This window comes from Octopus sinensis, linkage group LG4 (genome assembly GCF_006345805.1).
Source record: "Octopus sinensis linkage group LG4, ASM634580v1, whole genome shotgun sequence".
In the NCBI taxonomy this organism is placed as follows: domain Eukaryota; kingdom Metazoa; phylum Mollusca; class Cephalopoda; order Octopoda; family Octopodidae; genus Octopus; species Octopus sinensis.
In genome coordinates, this window is record NC_043000.1 from 59,223,372 (window position 1) to 59,235,392 (window position 12,021).

General features: G+C 37.0%; 1 protein-coding gene across 2 annotated transcripts in view; it reads right to left on the reverse strand.

Annotated features, from left to right (window-relative positions):
- The window catches only part of LOC115210453 (calcitonin gene-related peptide type 1 receptor-like), a 104,105-nt gene that overhangs the window by 7,333 nt on the left and 84,751 nt on the right, over window positions 1-12,021 (reverse strand). The gene's annotated exons all lie outside the window — the stretch shown is intronic.

Genomic DNA, 12,021 nt, shown 5'->3' on the forward strand with positions numbered 1-12,021 from the left:
CCGAGTTCCTTTCTATTGTTCTCGGCATTTGCTTTAAGAAACTTATTAGAGTCACCGGTTAACTTGCAATCATTTCAAGTCATATATGGAACGGAAAATCTTTTGTTTAGCCTGATCCAATTTAGTTATAAAAAAAAAAAATAGAGAACCCAATTTCGGTTCTACCCCTTTCACTTGGCCCCTGGTCAAAAGGACCACTCAACAAGGCCTCAAGGTACCAACAACTCGGGCAGTCTCCTGGGACACCATGTGTTAGGGGCCCTGATAAAGACATGGAAATTTCCACGACTGTCAGCTTGTACACGCCGAAATTCAGCTTGCCCGCAACTCTAGGGCCAGCCCTGTTTGTCACCGCGGGACTATACAACTTTCACCTTCTTGTCTAAATTCTTTTATTCTTTCTCTCTCTTTCTTCCATCCATCTTCTAGTAGTCATTCATTGATGAGCTTGATGAACTTAACTACCTACAAAATGGGTAACAGAATTGCAAATAGTCATTGTTCAACAACTCGAAGAATTTGTATCGATAACAATAAAGGTCAAAACTCCTAAATATTCTTCTTACTCTCATATATTTTACGCTTGGTGACTTCCGACTTTAGAATTACATCCTTCTCAACATACCAACTATTGCATTACCGTGAAGATCAACTCAGTCTTCTACAATGATTGGAGATGAGAATTAAGGGTTCTGCGACAAAGGTGCATTTTAATAAACTCTATTAAAAATTCATTTGATAAAAAAGAAAAACTATATTTCCAGTTTTTAATTATATATTCTTTTAATATGAATAAATTCTTCCTCTAGAACAACTTTTGTTTAATTTAATTTCTTATTTGAATTAGGTATGGGCTCCGCGACTTTAGGAAAATCGTATGAATGTTCCCCGACAGATTTAGCTTGAGCGGCATTGCCGTAGAGCGTAATTCGGGAGATTTGGTTGCTATTTCTTGCAGGCTCAATGACGACGTAGAAGCACCTTGTTAACTCCATGGTGTTCATTTTTTTCCTTACTAGAAACAAATCACGATATTTTTGGAAGACGAGTGGAAATATGATGAGATATTTATATATTTCTCTGGATTATTGAAGTCATTTACGAAAGGATATACTATGAAGCAGGAATCTAGACCGGTCATCAATACTTGAGTAGTCTACCTTATTGCGTTACCAGGACCGGCTCAAGGTACCGGCAACTCAAGCAGTCATCCGGGGAGCGAAATTTTTTCCCCACGAGAGTTCCGGACCCCAGTAATGAACTCATTTGCATACAGCCAATCAGAGCTCGCCTTCACCTTGTTGTCAAGTTAACAAACACAATCTATATTCAAGACGAAGAACGGTGTTGAAAGTCGATCGACCGCCAGGTTATGCCTGATTTTAGAAGGAGACAAGTAATTAGATAGATTTGCATTTATACCTATTATCGGATTTTGTTAGGACCCCATATGGTAAAGATGTGGATAGGAAAAATGTGGGTAGCTGGTGATGTGCTAGCAACCTTCTCCCCTTACTGTTTTACAAAGTAAACAACAATGCAAATAGCTATGCAGAGGCAGCCATGATTGAAAGAAGAACAAGAACAACAAGCATCATTAAAAGAGAAAAGAAGTATTGTCATTCCTTAACCAAGTGACCTTATCTCATCGCCTGACTGGGTGAAAATGATCAAACTTTAAACCTCTATAATTTTTTAAAAACATTTTTCTGGTAAAAATGAAATAATTCCAGCAATTGAGTTTGGGCAAGTGTATTATTGTGACAACGTCGGAGTAACCAGTGAACATCAAAAGATCAACAATAAGAAGGAAGAAATATTATTTACATAAATTTATTCGTTTGCTTGACAGGTAGTTAGAGACAGTAGTACTTGTAGCGATTGCGAAATTTTTTTTCGATAGTGACAAAAAGTTTGCTGTTTGCCATTAGAGCGGAAAAGAATAAGGAATGCACGGTGCTGACTAGAAAGGAAGAAAGGATAAAGGTAGCTCTGCCATGATTGGCTGTATGCAAATGAGTTCATTCCTGGGGCTCGGAACTCTCGTGGGGAAAAAAATTTTGCATCCGGGACGCCATATGCTAGGGGGCGCCAAGGAGGGCGTAACAAAGACAAGGAAATTTCCACAACCATCAGCTTGCCCGGGGCGCCAGCAACCCGATGGCCGGCCCTGAACGTTCCTCACTGCTATTCGTAATATTAGGAAGGCGTACTTGCAGAAGCAGTAATCTATTGGACTAACGCAATAATTATTGTGTTTCTTAGAGTTCAAATCATTACAAGACCTTTTTAATTTTCCTTTTTAATCACCCAGGGTCGATAAAATAGGTGCTAAACATTCAGTCGGAGTATTCTAGAGATGACGGTGTCGGGCTGGCTGTAAGGATACTTGTCAGTCGGTATTAAGTTTAGCCGCGTGTTGTCCCATAATAAATCAATTACGAACATTGCTGAAATAACATTTCAGACTATCAAAGTAAATTACAATACATCTCTTATTATAAACGGCAGATTTTATCTGCCTCCCTTTGTAACTTATAGAAATCTACAATATAGGATTTCTTCAATTACAATTTACCTAGCATTTTTAAGAGTAGAATGCATCGGGTCATGCCAGGTCCAGTTTTTAAAATTTAAACTCCAATTAAGCAAAATTTACAGAAAACTCACATTCTGGTGTGTATGTCAAATGCTTTTCTTAATGTGGTTTACACCACACGCACACGCACACACACAGTGTGCAACGAATAAAATGAAAGTAAATAGCGACAGAGTGATTTGAGGAAGACTAAACTGAAAGTATTTAAACCACTACTCAAAAAATAAAAAAAACACAGCAAACAGAAACAAATAAATACATAACGATTTACTCCTCACACAATTTCTTCAATTAGAGTTTACCTAAGATTTTTCAAAGTACTCCATTCGGTCATGCCATAATATATTTCTTTCAATTTCACCCCCAATTAAGACAAAATTCGAGAAAACTCAATATTTTAACATTTCACTCCGAAAGCATTGATGTACATGTGTGCGTGCGTGAGTGTGTGTGTGTGTGTGTGTGTGTGTGTGTGTGTTTGATGGGTTGTGCGACACAGAAAGTGTGGTGTGTAAGTGAAGTGCTTTTGTTAGTGTGTGTAAAGAGACAGACAGAGTGAAAGACAGAAATAACTGAACTTTTTTTATTCACTTTTTGTAGTGAGTGACTGAGAGAGAAAAGAGAGAGAGACGTTATGTATGTATATATGTATGCATGGCTTCAGTGACACACACACACAAAAACACATACCTACGTACACCTAAAGCACGCACACACACACACACAAGCGGAGCGCGAACTTCAAAATTTTGGTAGTATTAATTTGCGAGCGTACTTCTAAGCGCGCGTAATTGAAAGTTTTCACTATGATATCATCACGTGCGAAAAAATTCGAAGGGTTTTGAACAATTGAGATACACATGTCACGCCTGTATTGAAACCATTGCTAAGCTGCCGTAATTGCTTAATTAAGACTTTGTTTAAATTGAAAGGGGCAAATATGTGACGAGGTTGAAAAAAAATACCCCAGAAAAAAAATGTACTGCTGGTATTTATATAATTCACTACTATTTTGCTACAATGTCATGAAAAAGAAAAAAAATTAGGTATGTAAATCGAATTCGCCACCCCCTTTTCCCCGTTCGCGTTTGTGTAAAAAAAATTATTATTTAAGTTTTAAAAATTATTTACTTTGTTCAAAAAATATTAATATTAATTAATTTTCAAGAATTATTTAATTTTATTCTGTAAAATAGTAATTAATTCATTTATCTGTAAATCCGCGAGGTTGTTACTCAGGCACCTAGAATGGTAACCTTCAACTAACACTATCTCCTCCGAGACCCTGCGGCGCAAGTTGACCAAAATTGAGAGTATGGTAGAAGAAGGGTTGCTCTTCCTTCCGTAGAACATAAAATTCAAATCGGACCATGTTAACACCAAAAATTTTTTACATCAAAAAGATGCTTTTTTCTATGAAAATCCCTATTTTTTACGATTTTTTCACTGCTGTGTCGCCACTTTTCGGTGTATTTCGACCAGAAAAATGTTCACAAAATTTTTACTTTTCAAAATTACAATTCCAGCGGGTCGAAACAAACCCGAGCATCGCCGGGCGATACTGCTAGTATATTAATATTTATACACCACTGTTTACCAGTTGCATCGCGTAGTGTACAAGAACCGAACTAGTTGCAATTAAATTACTAACAATAGAGATCAGCTTCGTGTAAGAGGCGAGCATAATGCTTATCTGTCCTAGTTCGAGAATTCCTTTTAAATCGGGGATTAACTTCAGCTAAAGAAAACTTATCGAAGTAAGAAGTTGTTGCTTGTGCTTTTGAAATGTGCCGCTCTCTGATCTGTTTATGCATGTTAAGCTTATATAACAATAAAAACGCGGGAACGTCCTCGAATATTCTATAACTAGCACTATGACCTGGCAACGCCGGGTCATAGTGCTAGTGCATGCATATACAGCTGCATGCGTGCGCACATACACGCGAGTACTGTCCAAATCTCCGACCAATCACATACAGCTAGCTGGCATTCAATTGGCGTATCAAGTTTCGGGCATTTTGATTGGGTTTTGGATAGAAAATTCACAAAAAAGTCACTTCTATTGATTTTTTTAATGGCCTTGCGGGGTGACTGGGGGAATGTAAAGATGTGCACGACCACCTTTGGACAGTTTTGAATGACCATAGAAAGTGCGAGCCCTCTAATGGAAAAAACTGTGGATTTGTATAAAGGACACGCACACAGACATTTTGCCGTTTATATATATAGAGATATAGGGTGATATTTCTATAATCTGATTAACCAGTTATCAGGGTACTTCGTCCGACTAAAGTGTGACTGGGCCCAGCCATCAAAGCTGAGAGATTCAATTATAGGCCTCACTACATGAGTCTCCCACCAGTGAGCTTGGGATAACGTGAACGAAAATAACTCAACTGTAGCAAAAAACTAGTTACAATATAACTACATGGCAAAGAATACAAGAGAAATAAATGAAATTGAAAATGCAAACAACCGAAGTGAAAGAAATACAATATTGTTCATATCCAAAGTCTATGTGTACCAAAATATGTTGAAAACAAAACACATGTAATAAGAGAGAATAAATGGGGGAAAGTATTAAAAGCAATTTTCATTGATACACAAATTTTTTTTTTATAGTAAAAATTAATTGTAATAGATTAATGTAATTTCAGTTGAACAATGTAGCTTTCTACCACTTCTGGTCACTCTGTATTAGGTATGAAAGTATTATGAGAGGTATTGTTTTCATATTCTGGTTGTGTAAATGTTGAGGGTGTTAAAGAAGACTGATTTTGAGAAGCTACTGATTCAACAAAAACTTTCTTAAACCTGTTTATATTGTTTCTTGTTTTTCTTGCATGTCGAGGATCATAAATTTATGTTCTGCTTTTAAAATCTGATATGGACCAGAATAAGTTGTGCACAAAAGATGTGAACGGTATCGTTACGTACGAAAGCGAGAGATTAAGTATATATATTTGACAGAACAAAGTTTTAATCAACTGCGGTCTTGTAACCATCGGAGGTAACTCCGCCATGTAGTTTCGCAATCGTTGAACATAACTAGTAGAATCATGCAGCCGGATAGTTATTGCAACTACCATATGACCAGGTAGTGTGATTTCAGGGCCCTACAATAACTCTATTGGAGAATAACCCAGGTCTTCTTTAGCTGTACGCAACAGGCAGGAATTCTAACCGTCTATCCGAATAGATATATGCACGTAAAGTTGCCTCAAGCTGGCAATGAAAACGTTCAATATTTCCATAAGAAGCAGGATGATAGACTGTCGCATAAATTATTTCCGTTACTTACAGATTAGTTAATTCAGTGATGGGCCTAGATTCAAATTGTCTACCTCTGTCGGTTGTAATCGTAGAAGCAGAGCCAAAACGTGAAATCCATTCAGCCGTTAAGGGTTTTTGCAACAGTCAGAGATGAAATACCTTTAATAAGTATAGCTTCAGACCATCTTGAAAAACGGCCGTTGCAAGTTAACAAATACATCTTGTCCTGTACCGGAGTGTAAAGTACCAACAATATATATATGTGAATAGGCTTAAAACGTGTGTCAGGAGTAGGAAATGTCCCTTGAGGTGTCTTAATATGGTGGTGAACTGTAGCTTTTTTGACAAGATATAGTGTCGTATAGTTACGAATACTCTTCTGCATGTTTGGCCATACAAAACGGATCGAAATTAATTTCCCTGCCTCTGAAATACCAAGGTCAGATAAATTTCGAAGTACTGAAAACGCTGTTCGCCTATACTTTTCTGATACAGCCTAGAAGATCCAATTGAAACATCGCACCAAATTTGTGTATCATTAGAATGTAGTGGTAATACACAAAAGTTTAAAGAAGATGATCCTGAATTTCTGAGTTGCAATAATTCTTCCTTGATTGTTTGTTGATCTGTTGCAATTTCTTCTAAATTAATGGTATCACCAGAGTGCAAAATGCCGATATGAACACGAGATAATGTATCTGCTGCAAAATTTTTAGAACCATTGGTATAACGTGTATCCATAATGAATTATGAAATATAATCAATGTATCTAAGTCCTGTGGGGAATATTTATCCGTTTTGGATTGTAACGCATAAGGTAATGGTTTACGATCAGTATAAATAATGAAGGTTCTTCGTTCCAGGAAATGATGAAAACATTGCGTGAAGAAAGAAAGAGGTTGCCAAGAATTCTAGACAAACTGCTGCAGCACCCCAGCGATTTCTACGTTCGATGCATTTATCACAAGGGATAAAGATGTGTCTGGTATCGAGTGGGTAATTAAGGTAACTTTAGTTAATTTCTCTTTTATGTAATTAAAAGGCAGTAATTCTGTCAGAGTTAAGGAGATAGTCTCATTTTCCGTTTACGATTACGTAGTAATTTCGTTAATGGAAATATGGTCTCCGTACAGAGCGAAATGAACAGCCTATAGAAGTTTAGAAGGCTGAGAAACTATCGCAGCTTCCTGAACGATGTAGGCACATGAGTTTTCACAATCGCACTTAGTTTTTCGTTCAGCGGTCGGAATTCATCATTATTGATGATATATCCTAAAAATGTTATGGATGAGACAACAAAATAGCATTGCTGGGGTTAATCACCTCACCAAAATGTGATAACCTACTAAAAAGATGTTCCAAATGTTGTTCATGCTACTCTTCCGTAGCAAAGTCTAAACCACGAGTAACTTGTCGCAAAATCTTTGAAATGAATTCGCAACGTCCCTAAGACCAAAAAGCACATTAAGAAATTGGAAGAGCCCCAAAGGGGTAGTTATAGCAGTTTCAGAAACATCACCAGGTTCTATGGGAATCTGATTTTAGCATGAACTAAGTCAATTTTTATTAAAAAACGGTACAGCCATGTAAAAAAGAAGAGAAATCATAGACGTGTAGATCGGATACTTATTCGGAATAGTTAAGACATTTAATTTTCTATAGTCTCCACAAGGCAGGGCCGGCCTTAGGGTTGCTGACGCCCCGGCAAGCTGAACTTCGGCGTGTACAAGCTGACTATCGTGGAAATTTCCTTGTCTTTGTCACGCCGTCCTTAGCGCTTCCTAGCGCATGGCACCCCTGGCGACTTCCCGAGTTGCCGGTACCTTGAGCCGGCCCTGCCACAAGGAGGCCAACTCCGTAAGTTTTTTGAACTTGAACAATGAAGAAACCCAGCCACTACAAGAAGGTCGAATTATTCCAAATACAAACATGTGGCTGAAATTCATCCTTTGTAATTTTCAGTTTGTCTGCAGCTAGTAGTCTCAGTTGTACAGAAACAGGAGGACCTTTTGTGACAATGTGATGCATGACTGAGTTAGATAAAAGAGACTAAAAACAAAAGAGAATTGGCATTGGTTGATTTCACGCTCATACCTTGTATCGACAAGTCAATCTCAGAGTCATTTAGTTTCTTGTTTTTCAAGTTAACAAGATGAGCATGATGATACAAAAACTCCAATGATGGAGTAAGGAAGATGTGCTATCTAAAAGTCCACAGATGTGCTATCTAAAAGTCCACATGAATTCCCTTCACAAATTAAAATCTAATGCCATGGATTTTTCATCATATGTGGGCATCGGAGAATGAATAACTGTCTGTAGTATAACCACTGTCGGTTTCCGTGATTCACATAAAACGTGACTGACCAAGTACTACACACTACACCAGTATGGAAACGATATTTTGAATAAAATACATATAAAATACGCAACTTACTGAAGACTGGGAATTATAGTGGCATTTAATCCCTGGCTTCGCTGTTTCTCGTAGTTGGTTGGTTGAATAAAGCTAACATGACTGAATACACTTATACGCTTGTGTATCAAACTCATGTTGTGGTACCTACATAATGCGGTAGCTCTTTTGCAGGGATAAAGCGAACGACTTCGAGAGATCCTGTGAATTAAGAATTTGATAGAGCAGAATAACGAGGCAACTGTAGCCGTTCCAGTTTATCGGTAAGAACCCGAAAATTTTTTCCTTCACCTTGCTAATTCAGAAGAAATGGAAGATATAAAACCAGTCGAATAAGTTTCTGCATTGGTAGAATTCGAAAAAGAAATATCCAAAATCCGTCAGCTAATTTGGCTGAGCTATAGAACTTTGTTATCTTACTGGCCCTAAAACAGCTTGCACATTAGGGAGCAAACGAGACCGAAAGAGTTGTTTTAACATTGACTCTTCTAATAGATTATTTTCCAGTAACTCAACGTCTGTCTTAAGAGTCGTGAAAGTTTCTTACCCTCAAAAACTTCGCTTTGGAGAAGCTGATGGAAACATCTGTGTTTACACGTAGAAGTATATCGTAAAATGTCCATATAACAAGAAAAACGCGGGAACTTCGTGGAATATTCTATGTTATGGGGCGTTATTTCTATAATCTGATTGGTCAGTAATCAGGGCACGTGACCTAATTCAAATGTGGATTGGGCCCAACTATCAGATATGTAAGGTTTCGACTGTAGGCCTCGCTACAATGGCTTGTAACGGAAAATTTTCGGAACAACTACTTCACAGCTCGATTAATTTTCGCTTTTTTGTCTGTGACAAAAATATTCAAATTTCAACAAAAATATTGCTAAATAACATACACTTTGGAATCTTCCGGAACGTATTTATAATAAATACGCAAATTATCAATTTGAATCACTGTTCATCATGCATATGAGGATTCTTATCGGTTGACAGATATCAGCACAGGTCACCGAACAGTTTGTTCGTTGACATTATGAAGATCATCAGCTCTTGTTAGATTCATTTGTCCGATTGCTCTTGACTGATGAGACACAACATGTCGAAACATCGGTGCCCTAGAATTGTTTGCACTAATGAATCAAGTATGTTATGAACACATATTCGTCGTAATGGAGAAGCTGTTCTGTGACGAACACAAAAGCTATTAGCATATTCATGTTCGAATCTGTCAGAATGTATCAAGAATAAATATGGAAGTCATTGTGTAATTAAATGCATTTAGCCCTAAATGAAAAAAAGTATGTGGACTTCTAACTTTTTAAGGAATCACGATTTTTTCAAAGTATGAATAAAAGCCTCCTAACTGTGATCATCATGACGTGTTTTTAAAGGAATTTATCCGCCGGATAGTTCTGATTGAAAAAATATGATCACCTCCAATATTTTTAGTCTCAGATTAGCCTTGATTGACAACATTCGCAGAATAGATGCCAATAGAAAGCCTACAACTGTGGAAATAATTGAAAATTCTTTTTAGATTTTGCTTTTCGTCGAAAACATGAGGTTGATTGGAGGACTCCACGGTTGATTGGAGGGTTCCACGGTTGATTGGCGTGCAGTCCCAAAGAAATGTTTCCCTGTTCCTGTTCTTGATAGAAAAAAAGCCACGTCAGCATTATTAATAGAGAAAAGCATTCTACTAGGTATTATTAGAGTGATGTTAAACGGAAGGATTGCTCCGTCTAGATGGGATAGTCACGATTAGAATGCTTTTGATCTGATTTTATCTCAAATTGGGCTGAAAACCAATCAATAACATTTGTGTTAAAATTTCATCCAATAAACTAAAAATATGTTTACATTTCAACAATTAAAACAGGAATGCTATATTATAGCTGGGTTGGGTGTTCGCTAGAAATTTCTTTTAAAGTATAAAAAGAAAATAGAGACTCAGTTCGTTTCTCAGTAATAGTGAATTACCGTCACTTCTAATTTTTCTTTGGAAACAAAAAGGTACGAAAGTCATAAACCCTCTTCTTGCAGAGATCATTATATTTCGTCAAATGAAAATAGTATTGCGCTTGAATGGCAAAGAAGGACAAAACTGTAGAGTGTCGGACTAAATTCATTACAGTATATAATTCTATTGCTTTCTATCTACCTTTCATTCTTACGAACTCAGTAAAATACTTGTGATTTACTGGTTATTCTGGGGGTAAATTTATTGTTCTAATTCTCTCTCATATGAAACTTGGCAATGTACCAATATACGAAATTACCACTGCTTCTAGGGCAAGATAAACTGCTTCAGCCATTTCTATATTCCTGCTTGCAGTTTCATCCTATCGAAGATGATAATATAAATATTTGTAACATACTGGTTTCAAATTTTGGCACTAAGCCAGCATTTTCGGGGGAGGGACTAAGTCGATTACATCGATACAAGTGCTTATTTTATCGACCTGAAAGGATCAAAGGCAAAGTCGACCTCGGCGGAACTTGAACTCAAAACATAAAGACGGGCGAAATGCCGCTAAGCATTTTGCCCGGCGTATTAATGCCAACACTCCACCATAAGTATTTGTAATATATAATAATAAATTAAGGTGGCTAGCAGGCAGAATCCTTACTGCCCGGACAAAATGATTAGCAGCATTTTTTCCGAATTAACGTTCTGAGTCCAAATTCTGCTGAGTTCGACTTTGCCTTTCATTCTTTTGAGATCAATAGAATAAATACTAGCTGAACACTGGGATCGATGTAATCGACCTCCACCTCCTCTAAAATGCTGGCCTTCAGCCAAAATATAAACCAATACATTCAATCGATTTAATTGTGTATCCAATTAAATATAAACAAATACAGCATTTGTTGATTTCTCTATACACACAATTATTATTTTTCATATAAATAGTCTATAAATGTTGCCCCTTTCTTGTTGCTTAGCATTATAAGCGTCTGCATATCGTACAGTGGGCTCTTGATTATCATATATTTATCTAAAAATATACAAAATATATAATAGAAATCAATAATAATAATTCAGTTTTTGGGATTAATAGATATACCGGTATTATATTTCAGATAATACAAAAAAAAAACAAAAAAACCTAATGAGTATATCTGAAGGTAAACTCGTGGTATCTATTTGCACATCACGAAATTATACTCCTCTCGTGTCTATAGTCCTTTAGGACATTTTTCATTTCTCCTTTGTGCTACACACTCTTATCTGTCTTGCTGGCCCACAACTTTTTTTGTTGTTGTATATGTATTATCAGGCTCCCGTGGCTTTTATGGGTCTTTCCACGAGAAACCTTTCGAAGCGCCCCCGCCCCTATTAGGAGTTTAAATTGTTACTTATTTTTCGTTGTCATCCTGCTTTTGTACACGAACTTTTTCAAACGGACAAAACCCTTTGTAACTTTCGTCCTGTTTTGTCCCTTTATGTTTTAATTGATTTTTGTTAGCCCTTGTGGCCAATAAACGAACGAATTATCATTATTATTATTATTATTATTATTATTATTATTATTATTATTGTTTTCGTCTGGCCCTAAGTCTTTCTTCTGTTTATTGTTTTGCCCCTCGCCCGTCCACTAACGGTCACGTCTCGAGCCTGTCTAGTTTTGTTATGTTTTGGTCCCATTCCTGTTAAGTTTCTTGCCGGTGCCTCCAGAGTAGAAGCAATATTTTCGATAATGATCGAAATAGCGTTTGACCTTCTGGCCGA